Source organism: Panthera uncia, chromosome C2 (genome assembly GCF_023721935.1).
Source record: "Panthera uncia isolate 11264 chromosome C2, Puncia_PCG_1.0, whole genome shotgun sequence".
NCBI classification, from domain to species: domain Eukaryota; kingdom Metazoa; phylum Chordata; class Mammalia; order Carnivora; family Felidae; genus Panthera; species Panthera uncia.
The window spans coordinates 4,420,596-4,431,985 of record NC_064810.1 but is presented as its reverse complement, the minus strand read 5'-3'; the positions used below and the strand labels follow the sequence as shown (position 1 = coordinate 4,431,985).

General features: G+C 49.4%; 1 pseudogene; it reads left to right on the top strand.

Annotated features, from left to right (window-relative positions):
- The first annotated feature begins 1,230 nt into the window (after positions 1-1,230).
- Positions 1,231-1,336, top strand: LOC125922234 (uncharacterized; annotated as a pseudogene).
- Positions 1,337-11,390: the final 10,054 nt, after the last annotated feature.

The window sequence follows — 11,390 nt, the reverse complement described above, 5'->3', positions numbered from 1 at the left end:
ACAGTGGACAGGTACGTGGGCCCGGGTTGGTCCGACCATGCCATGCTGCTTCTCTCAGCCCGTGCTTGACTTGTCCTTGCCTTTCTCAGCACCGCAGAGCCCTGCAGTCCTGAAGAAGACGATCGCTCGCCACGGTACTACAGGTGTGGCACACAGCAGCTGACAGGTGTCCTTCCCGTCCAGCACATGGTGCCTGGAACATGTGTGTGTGTTGAATGCATATTTAGTTCTCCCCTTTAGCCTTCCAGCTATAACAAGGCAGGGAACACAGGGGGAAGAGTGGCCTCTCCTCAGTGCCCCCTGTGGAAGAAAAGCAGGTGCCACTCCCACGACCACCAAGGCTGCAGTCTGTGCCCTCCTACAGCATCCGGCACCAGGACCACTGAGATGGGCGGACAGTTTAAAAGGAAGGGAAGGAGAAGAAAGAGCTGAGCCTGTGGCTCTCCCTGACTTCCACAGTGACCCTGACGTCTGAGCCTGTGGGATAAATCTCGCTGTGGATGTTCTCTGTCTCCACACCTGCCAAATCCCAACACGAGGGGAAGCTTAGATATACTCGTCTCCCCCAGATCTCCTCCTCCTCCTTCCTTTTCCAAGTTCACCCTTCCTTCATTCCCCATCCTTTTCCCTCCTGTCAAAAAAAAAAAAAAAAAAAAAAGCTGTCCACAAAGGAAAGCTCACGGTTTTCCAAGTAGAGAAATCTTACATGAGCAGGATTTCTGATCTCAATGTCACAATATTCTAAATTAATGCCCCCCGCAAAGTCTAGTCATTGGAAATCTTAAAGGCGGTTTGCTAAAGAGCTCCTGCATTAAAGGAGACATTGTCATGCCAATGCCAGCTATGAACACCTATAGGATACCACAAATTAGTAATTCAAGGAACAATTACGGCTTCATTGGAAAACAATAGAGATTAAAAATAAATGAGCTAAGCATTTAACACAAGAAGTCAAAACAACCAAACGTGAAGAAGCCTAAAGGAAAGGATTAATGAAGATAAAAGGAAAAAATAAATAGAAGCCCCCCCCCCAAAAGTTAGCAAGTTAGCAGGTTAATAAATAAAATCAAGAGGTAATTCCCTGCAATGACCAGCCAAATAGACTCTGGCAAGTCTGATTTACACACATAACATTCCGGATGATAAAGGAGGCACAGTCTCTGGTAGGATGGATGACCGTGGTATCGTCGCCCACACCCTGTACAAAAACCCAGAGAAATGCTGGACTGAATGTATCCAAAAGCTGGGTGTGCAGTGATGGGGAACAGCAGCCTCCTCGGTAGTGTATGCAGCCTGTTGATTGTCTGGGTGGCCCTCAGGGACCTTGGAGACAGCCCTTTCCGGTGGACACTGAGGTTTGGCCTCATGCTATCTCCCATCTAGGCTCCAGACAGGCATGTGTGGTGTCGTTAGAAAGCCCCAGGGCACAGTGGGCGGGTCCACCTTGGCCAAGTCATCACATCCACCGTGCCAAGCTGCAAAACGAGCAGCATGTGAGTGAAGCCCTACTCAGGGCCGAGTTCAAGTTCCCTGGCCGCCAGAAGATCCACATTTCCAAGAAGTGGGGCTTTACCAAGTCCAATGAGGATGAATTCGAAGACATGGGGGCTGAAGAGTGGCTCATCTCCAATGGCTGTGGGGTCAAATACCTCCCTAATTGTGGGCCCTTGGACAAATGGTGGGGTCTGTTCTCATGAGAACCTGGACGCTGGCCCTCCCCGTTCATGCCCACCAATAAATCCTACTTCCTGTCAAAAAATGTTATAAATACATATAAATTGGATGGGGTTTTTTGTTTGTTTGAGATGCACAGCCATCTCAAAATAAAGAAGGAGAAACCATCAGAGGCCAGAAACGAGGGGGACATTGTAAGCCAGAGTACGAAGCGTGAGGTGACCCTACCCTGGCCCAAAGGACCCAGGCATCAGCCCTGAGACTGGAGCCTGAGGGCTGAATGCAACAGAGGCCCAGGGAGGTGGCCCGATGACCTTGTGGGGTGCAGGGCAAAAACTGAGATCCCTCCCCGAGGCTGGAGCCCTCAGGAGTCACCCTGCTTGGGAAAATGGGACTCGAAACGCTCTGGCCACTTCTCCTGAGGAGCAAGGAAGGGGACACCAGACCGGCACCCTGGGTGGCCCCGTGACACGTAATAACTCATGCTTGGGCTTCATATAGCTGTGGGACCCAAGTTTATGCCACCTTCGCGGTATGGAAACACACGGGGCGGGCGTGGGGGGGGGCACGAGGAGGGAAAGTCGGCTACATAAATGTTAACTTTAATTATTTAAAATTAAATATAAAATTAAAAAAGCCGCTTCACCAGTAGCAGCCATCGCGTGGCAAGTGCTCAGGAGGCACAGGTGGCTGACGACTCACCTATCAAACAGTGTAGCTATGATGAGGAAAAGGCAGGCTGACACCACCCCCCCCCCCCCCCCCCGTGGGACACATGTGTGACATTCCTCAGGCACTCCCAGCTGCCCAAGAACAAAGGAAAGGGAAAAACTAAGGGTCACTAATAGAGATCACAGTCTCCATCAGTTTACAAGGAAAAAAAAAAGTCAGTCTCCAGAAACCTACAGACTCAGTTTCCTGGAGCTAACATCACCCTCCCCTCTATGGTGATGTGGGGAACAAAGGCAAGAAGGAAATGTAAATAAAATTAAATTTCTTTAGAACCTGAAGCCCACTGACAAATATTTGAGGCAAAGGGAGTATAACATTTCTCCAGGAACTGCCCGCTGTCTTAATGTTAATGCTTTCCGAGAGGGAAAAATAACTTTAGCTCCACAATAGCTAGGCCTCCAGTATCTGACGAGCTCTCTTTAGCATATAAAGGTCCTTTTGGAAACTTCCCCTTACCAGTACCTCCCACCCCGCCCCCAACTCCATAGCTTATCACCAGTCATTCCTCACAACCCCGGTGCAGCTCTTTCTGCCCACGAGTCCTGTCCCCGAGCTTTAATAAATTCACCTTTTGCACCAAAGACGTCTTCAAAAATTCTTTCTTCGCCATCAACTCTGGACCCCCACCGTTATTCAAAAACTGCATCAGCTAGAGAACATTTCTAGGGCTGCGGAAATTTTTGTCAGACAGCTGTGGCCTGGAGGTCTTAATCAATGCCGTAAGAAAGGGTGGGAGTAGAGAAGAAAACATATAAATATAAAATAAAAGAAAGGATAGTTGTTTCCATATAATATCTACCTAGGAAATCTAAATAAGTCAGTTTTAAAACTAAGAGGAACCAATAGCAAGGTTTACTAAGGGGGCAGGATCCCAAGTAAATATACAAAAATAAGTATATCTGGGAATATATAAGGGAATATATATAAGTATATCAGGGAATATACTTATTCCAAAAATAAGTATATCTGGGAATCACCAGTCATTCCTCACAACCCCGGTGTTTTCCACCCTGGAAAACAGTATGGAGATTACTCAAAAAGTTAAAAATAGAATTACCCTACCAGCCGGCAATTGCATTACAAGGCATTTATCCACAGGATACAGGTGTGCTGTTTCAAAGGGGCATATGCACCCCAATGTTTATAGCAGTGCTATTGACAATAGCCAAACTATGGAAAGAGCCCAAGTGTCCATCGACGGATGAGTGGATACAGAAGAGGTCGTATCTATATACAATGGAGTATTACTCGGCAATCAAAAAGAATGAAATCTTACCATTTGCAACTATGTAGATGCAACTAGAGGGTGTTATGCTAAGTGAAATTAGTCAGAGAACTTCACGTGACTTCATTCACATGAGGACTTTTAGAGACAAAACAGATGAACATAAGGGAAGGGAAGCAAAAATGATATAAAAACAGGGAGGGGGACAAAACATAAGACACTCTTAAATATGGAGAACAAACAGAGGGTTGCTGGAGAGGTTGTGGGAGGGGGGATGGGCCAAAGGGGTAAGGGACACTAAGGAATCTACTCCTGAAATCATTGTTGCACCACATACTAACTAACTTGGATGTAAATTAAACAATAAATAAGTTTTGGTTGTTTTTTTTTTTAATTTTTCTTTTTAACTTTTATTTATTTTTGAGACAGGGAGAGACAGAGCATGAACAGGGGAGGGTCAGAGAGAGGGAGACACAGAATCCGAAACAGGCTCCAGGCTCTGAGCTGTCAGCACAGAGCCCGACACGGGGCTCGAACTCACGGACCGCAAGATCATGACCTGAGCCGAAGTCGGCCGCTTAACCAACGGAGCCACCCAGGCGCCCCATAAATAAGTTTTTAAAACATGTAAGTATAACTAGGGGCACCTGGGTGGCTCAGTCAGTTGAGTGTCCGACTTCGGCTCAGGTCATGGTCTCACGGTTCATGGGGTAGAGTTCCGCATCGGGCTCACTGAGGTCAGCTCAGGGGCTGCTTTGGATTCTCTGTCCCTTTCTCTCTCTGCCCCTCCCCCACTTGTTTGCACATGCACACAATTCTATACAATGAATCACTGAGTGCAAGATGTGACAAAATGAAGAGACCACACACAACAGCAACCAAACGAATAAAAAAACCTGAGAATAAACTGAACAACAGTACACAAACATAGGAAGAAACTACAAATCTCTCCTGAGGGGCATAAAGGAAGTTGGGAATAATTAGTGAGATGTATATTCCTCAACGAGAAGACTTCGTGACCACAGAACTAAGAAGAGTTGTCCTTCAGTGAGAAGTTGGCATCTTTCTATGAACGAACCCGTTCAGAATAGCCCCGCTATCCTACGAGCTAAGTCCGGGAACAGACCCCAACCTACGAATGAGAAAGTCACGGCAGGCAGAGGCAGGGAGATTTGAGGGTCACATGGTAAGTGACAAAGCAGGGCTTTGAATTGAACTCACATCAGTAGCGTTGCAAAGAACGGATGATGCGCTCAATGTGGGACTCATTGGCTAATCACGTAGGTAAAATGAATTAAATCTCTACCTCATCTCACAGGCGGATGTTGTACATGGACCGAAGACCTACGTATTTTCACGAATCACGAAGGCCCTGGAAGAAATATGAAAATACTTTTTTTTTCTACAGACTTAGAGCGTAGGGGATCTTTTGCAGCCGGGCACAAGCCAGAAGTCCTAAAGGAGAGTGACAATGCTGAGTATTTAAAAAGGCAAAACCCCCCAAAATCAATAAATAAATGAAATAAAAAGGCAAAATCCTACCCGGCAAAGGACCCATGGCCAAAGTGAAAAGGACAGTGCAGGCACGGCAGGCGGGTCACCCATGTGCGTTTGGGGGTCGAGGGTTTGCTGTGGGACGCAGACGGCGCGGTCGGGGAGAAGCTGGAGGAGTAGAGGTGTCAGCCGCCAGCCACTCTGAGCACGTCCAGCTCCCCAGTCGGGCTGGGAAGGGCGGCTCGTGCCAGGCTGTGCCGTCCCCCAGTCGGTGGGGACGAGCCGAACCAGGAGCAGAGGAGAGCAAAGAGCGCTTGGGGCCTGCAACCATCACCACTTCTGTGCGCCTCTTGCCTACAGAAATGGCCCCAAAAGAGAGCAAGACTGAGGCTGCCCTTCTTCGCCCACATCTCATGTAAACTCCTTTGGTGAATTCTACCCGGTGTCCTGCAAGGATAGATTCGGAGATACAGACTTCCAACTTAACCGAGGTGACAAATGGCGGGCTGGAAAAAAAAAAAAGGTTTGCACATCACAGCCTTTTTGCCAAAAAGCAAACAAACACGTGATGAAAGCAATCCTGAGATGAAATTTTTTTTTTTTTTTGCCCATGAGATTGACATGAAATTTAAAGACTGAAAACACTGCTGTTTGCGATGCTCTAAGGAAATTATCTTTCTCGCGTATTACTCGTGAAAGTATAAACAGATGCGAACGTTATAGAGGGGACAAAATGTGTCAGTTCCAAAATTTTAAACACATACACATTCTGCTGGAGCAACGCCGTTTGTATCCTAAGGAAGTAGCAGCCCAAGGGAGCCCAGATAAGGTGCAAAGGTCACTCGTGGCAGCTTTGATTGCGGCAGTGGATACGAGTACTGATGATGGGAATCATCTGCGTTTGTACCAGGAACAGAAATACAATTGTTTTCAAAATGATGTGTATGCGGTAATGTTGGCAGATTACAATATCTTATTGATGAACGAAAATTGTCACGACGGATGAGTGAGTACGTAGGTAAGTGGTGAGGAGGAGGACGAGTGGGGGAGAGAGAGAGAGGGAGGTGTAAAAGTGTCATGGCCGTGGGGAACGAAGGCCCATGAGGGAGTTGAGAAATCAGAGACTAAATGGAAGTGGTTTAGGATGTGGTGGAAAACTCACATTTTACTTAAATGTGAATTAGTTGGGTTTTTTTTCTTAACGTTTATTTACTTTTGAGACAGAGAGAGACAGAGCATGAATCGCGGAGGGGCAGAGAGAGAGGGAGACACAGAATCCGAAACAGGCTCCAGGCTCTGAGCCGTCAGCCCAGAGCCCGACACGGGGCTCGAACTCACGGACTGCGAGATCGTGACCTGAGCTGAAGTCGGACGCTTAACCGACGGAGCCACCCAGGTGCCCCAAATGTGAATTAGTTTGAATTCATTAGAACAGCTGTTTGGGTTTGTTAGAACAGTCATGTATTGAATTTATATATCTATATTTTTGTTATGTATCTAACTTAAAAAGTAATTAATTTTTTGTTCCGTCAGAGTAAAGGAATGAAGGAAAATAAAAGCAAAGACGTAGGGGAGAGGGGAGAAGCTGTCTCTAAAGCTCTGATACAAATGGGTGGCTTTCACGTAATAACCTACCTCCAAGGCAAATTTTTTGCAACATACTTTGGCCGTAAGAAAACACGAGGCCACATTTATGTGAGTAAAACAACTACCACTTTGAGTACGAAAAACAACCACCGGGGGCGCCTGGGTGGCTCAATCGGTTGAGCGTCCGACTTCGGCGCAGGTCACGATCTCACAGTTCGTGGGTTTGAGCCCCACGTCGGGCTCTGTGCTGACCGCTCGGAGCCTGGAGCCCGCTTCGGATTCTGTGTCTCCGTCTCTCTCTCCCCCTCCCTCGCTCACGCTCTGTCTCTCTTTCTTTATCTCAAAAATAAACATTAAAAAAAAAAAAAAAAAGGAAAAGGAAAACTACCGGAACGTAGAATTTCAGCATCCAGGTGAACACCTGTATTCAAAAGCAAGTCTGCTTCTTCCAGGGTATAGCGTTGCTTTCCCAGAGTTATGAGAGCTGAGTGTTCCCAAATGCAACAGAGGCCACAACTCCAAATCCTGACGCTTGGGTTTCGTGGACAAGATTTGCCTACGTGTCTCCTGCTCTTTTACTGCTGGACTTGCAGGCATGGTGCCTCCTCCCACTCAACATTTCAGTCGGTACTTATCTCTTGCGACTGATCACAGAGACCTTTAAATCGTCACTCTGCTCTTCCGTGATTTATCAACCTCCCTTTGACTCCCGAGGAAAGAGTCACAACGTAGACGGTCCTGTCGTTGTAGGAAAATAACAGTTGCGTCGAAGCTGGATTTTCTCGCTCTTTCGATGATGACGGTGGTGATGATGATGATGGTAATGATGAGGAAGGCCATCGTGGTGATGGTGAGGATGGAGATGACCCTGATGATGGTGAGGCGGATGATGATGATAGCGAGCATCCACCATGTGCTAATCCTCAGCCAGTCGGGGCTCCAAGAGCCCTACGTATATGAGTTCATTAAGCCTCACAGCTACCCCATGGGGTCAAAATTATTACCTTCCCAGTTTGCAGATAAAGAAGCCGCTCCCCACTGCTTGACCACAGTGGGAAGGGGCCGAGGGTCTCAGAGCCTCCGCCTCCTGATTCCGGGGTCTGCAACCTGCCTCCTTACTCGTGGGAAAATCTGCTTGTGGCCAATTAACTCAACAGCCTGGGTACAAGCTGGGCTTCATCCTGTCTCACGCTTCCTTTCGTTACCCTAACCACAAGCTAAGATACCCTGCATATCGAAGAGGCGTGTGGCCCAGTGCCCCACACAATCAAGGACCGGTCCTAGGTACCGCCTGGGATTCCATGCACCCAATGTGGACTCCATCCCCAATGCTGAGCTGGTCTGCAGTTCCTAGGAGAGAACTAAGCACCCAAAACAAGTCAGCATGGGGCACGATGTGTCCTTCCATGCCCTGTACTGTAGACAGCGCCCTTCTGAGATGAATAAAAATTGTCCCACCTGAGAGATGAGGAAACTGAGCATGACACAATGTAAGAAATCCGTCTAAGATCAGAGAACCAAACAGCAAGGTGGGGCACTGTTAAACAATGACCTAAAAACGCTTACCTGTGTCCTTAAATTCCCTAAAAGTGATCCTGCGTAGCTCCCGCGGACCACAGCACCATCTGAAAGTGACAAGGTCAGCCCTTCCCTGGGGCCATGACCATGTCTTCTCTGATGACCCAGCCCCTTCCCAGCACTCATGCTGCAGGGCACCAAGCCTGTGCAATGGCTGGCACGTGCACTGAGGCAAAGTGACGTTTCCCAGGAGGGACGGGAAACGCATCCAGCTATGACTTGAACCGTTTCTTCAGGCGACTGAACCACTGCAGGCGCTCACCCTGACCCTGGAACGGTGGCCCCCAGGCAGAGTCCTGACGCGACCTTCACGTGCCCCCTGAGTGCTGTCGCGCGGGTGCACTGACCTCTGTGGGTGCAGGCTCAGCATCATCACTCAGTAACGACACCATCCATCTGGGTTTTTATTTCTTAAAACCCCTTGACTTAGTTATGACCGACTTACAAATGCCTGTATGTATTTGTTACATACCTTAATGTTTGGAGATTCGCATATACCCACAAACCCATCACCATAATCGATGCCATGAACCTATGCCTCACTTCCAAAAGTTTCCTCCTGCCCTCTTCCTTTTTGCGTGTAAGAACACTTAACCTAAGACCTGCCCCCTTACCAAATTTGTATACTGTATTTCGAGGTACGAAAACACTCACCGCAGGCACTACGCTGCAGAATGGATGTGTTGTAGACTTGTAGAACTAAAACTTTGTACCTTTAACTAAACAGACCCTAGCCCCCCAGACCCTGTAACCTCCCCCTCGACTTTCAGCTTTAAGAAAGAAGGAAATAAATCCTGCCGTATGTGACAAAATGGGTGAGCCTGGAGGCTGTTTATGGTGAGCAAAATAAGCCAGACACAGAAGGACAAATATTACATGATCCCACTTAGACGACGACGAATCCAAAATGGTCTATCTATCTGTCTTGGGTTTTTTTAATGTTTATTTTTGAGAGAAAGAGAGAGACAGAGAGCCAGCAGGGGAGAAGCAGAAAGAGAGGGAGACACAGAATCCGAAGCAGACGCCAGGCTCTGAGCCGTCAGCACAGAGCCCGACGCGGGGCTTGAACTCAGGAAACATGAGATCATGACCTGAGCCAAAGTCAGATGCTTAACCAACTGAGCCGCCCAGGTGCCCCTCTCGCTGTCTTTGGATGAGCTAGATGTGAGCTCCACACGGTATCTAACCCATTCAACTTACACTTATTCATCCATTGAACAGATACTCACTAAACACCAATGACATACTGATCACCAAGGACAGAACAGTGGACAAAGCAGGGGTGCAGATTAGCACTTACAGATTGGAGGGGAGCACAACAGGTGAGGAGGCATCATAAAGTACACGCAAGGGTTACAACGAGCTAAGTGGGATCGTGTCACCTGAGGAATTGGGAATCATTCCGGAGAGAGGGTGAAGTCATTCCGGATGGGTGGATGATAAGAGTTGGCTTGGTCAACAAGGAATGGAGGCAGAGGGAGAGCCAGATTGCCCAGCAGGGGGGAAACTAAGGACTTAGCTTAGCAGTTAGACAAGGAGAGGAAGAGAACACGAATGGCTACCATGCCCGTGCACCGTGAGCAGTACGCCATGAGAGGGCTCAGGGTTCTAGACCCAAGAGGGGGCATTGGAGAGGAAGGCACCCTACAGCATGAAAGAGTACATGGGGAGCCAGTGAAGGGCTTAAGCAAACTGAGACATGGTCATATGTGCATTATCGATAGATCATTCTGGATGCAGTTTGGAGTGCATTGGGGAGGCTCACGTCTGGAAGCACAGTGAGGAGCCGTCACATCATCCAGATCCAAGAGGGCGGAAGAGGGTAGTTGCTGAGGACATGAAGAGAACTGGATGCTTCTAGAGATTCTTCTAGAAACAATATGAGGTGAAGGATAGGATGTGGGAGGTGAGGGAGAGAGAGAACAGTCAAGGAAAACGCAAGGAACAGTCAAGGAAAACGCAAGGAACAGTCAAGGAAAACTATCAAGTTGGGCAACTTGATAGAGGATGTTACTGTATTCCCAGAGACAGAAATTCTGGAAGGTAAGATAGCTTTAGATAACAGGGAGTCCATTTTCACTTGGAACACGTCTGAGTCGGAGAAACTGAGGAGCCACCACGTGGGGTTGCCCCGTGGGTGAAGGTGGCTCACCGGGGCAGGAGCTCAGGAGAGGTCTGAGACGTTGATGCCATTTGGGGTGTCATCAGGATGGGTTGTTATGTTATAGACACGACAGGTGGCTCGGGAGTTTGTGCGAATGGCACAGAGGTCCTTGGACCGGCCTCAACATCCCAGGCAGGAGGATGCGGTCACAAGCACGTGGAAGGGCAGGGGGGGGAGGGAGACAGAGAGCAAGCAGGCGTGAAGCGCCAGAGACCTGGGACCAGCATCTTCTGAGGAGAGTGAGGTCCACAGCGGCCCAGGCTGCAGGGCAGGGAGCTGAGACAAGGACGGGCCCGGATTCACCGGAGTTAGCAGCCGCTACAGGGTGGATGCCCGGTGACAGGGGGCTGGGGATGGATGGAAACCATGGGCGTAGGTGACTTTTCCCCAGGTTTCGCCGTGAAGAACAGGGGAGGGTTCTGGCAATGACAACCTCTGAAAAGGAAGGCTGGTGTGGGGTGAGAGGGAGACCACCAAGGGGGGAGGGTAGGAAGCCGGGGCGTGAGTGAGGACGGCAGGCGTCAGAGTGGGAGGAGAGCAGGGGACGGCTGGAGAAGCGACGAAGGACGGCCATTCGGGGAGGCCCGCACCCTCAGCGCCGGGGCCTGCGGCTGGGACCAGCGTGGACCGTGTGGCCCACTCCCCTGCCCTGTGGTCGGGGGGACACTTGTGGGACACTTGGCCTCAGCCAGAAGCAGGTCCCGGCGGGGCCGAGAGGGGCACGACTCCTGGCAGAGGGAGAGTGGACGCGGAGTAACGGGTACACGGAGTGAACTCGGACCGGATCCCGAGGGCCGGACGGGCAGGTCGGGGAGGGAGGAGGGCACCGACGGCGACCCGCACGAACCCAGAGCAGTGGACTCCCAGGAGCCTTCTGAATCTCCGCCGAGGGCACCAGATGGGATCGGGAAGGGCTTCCGCATTTCCACGGAGGAA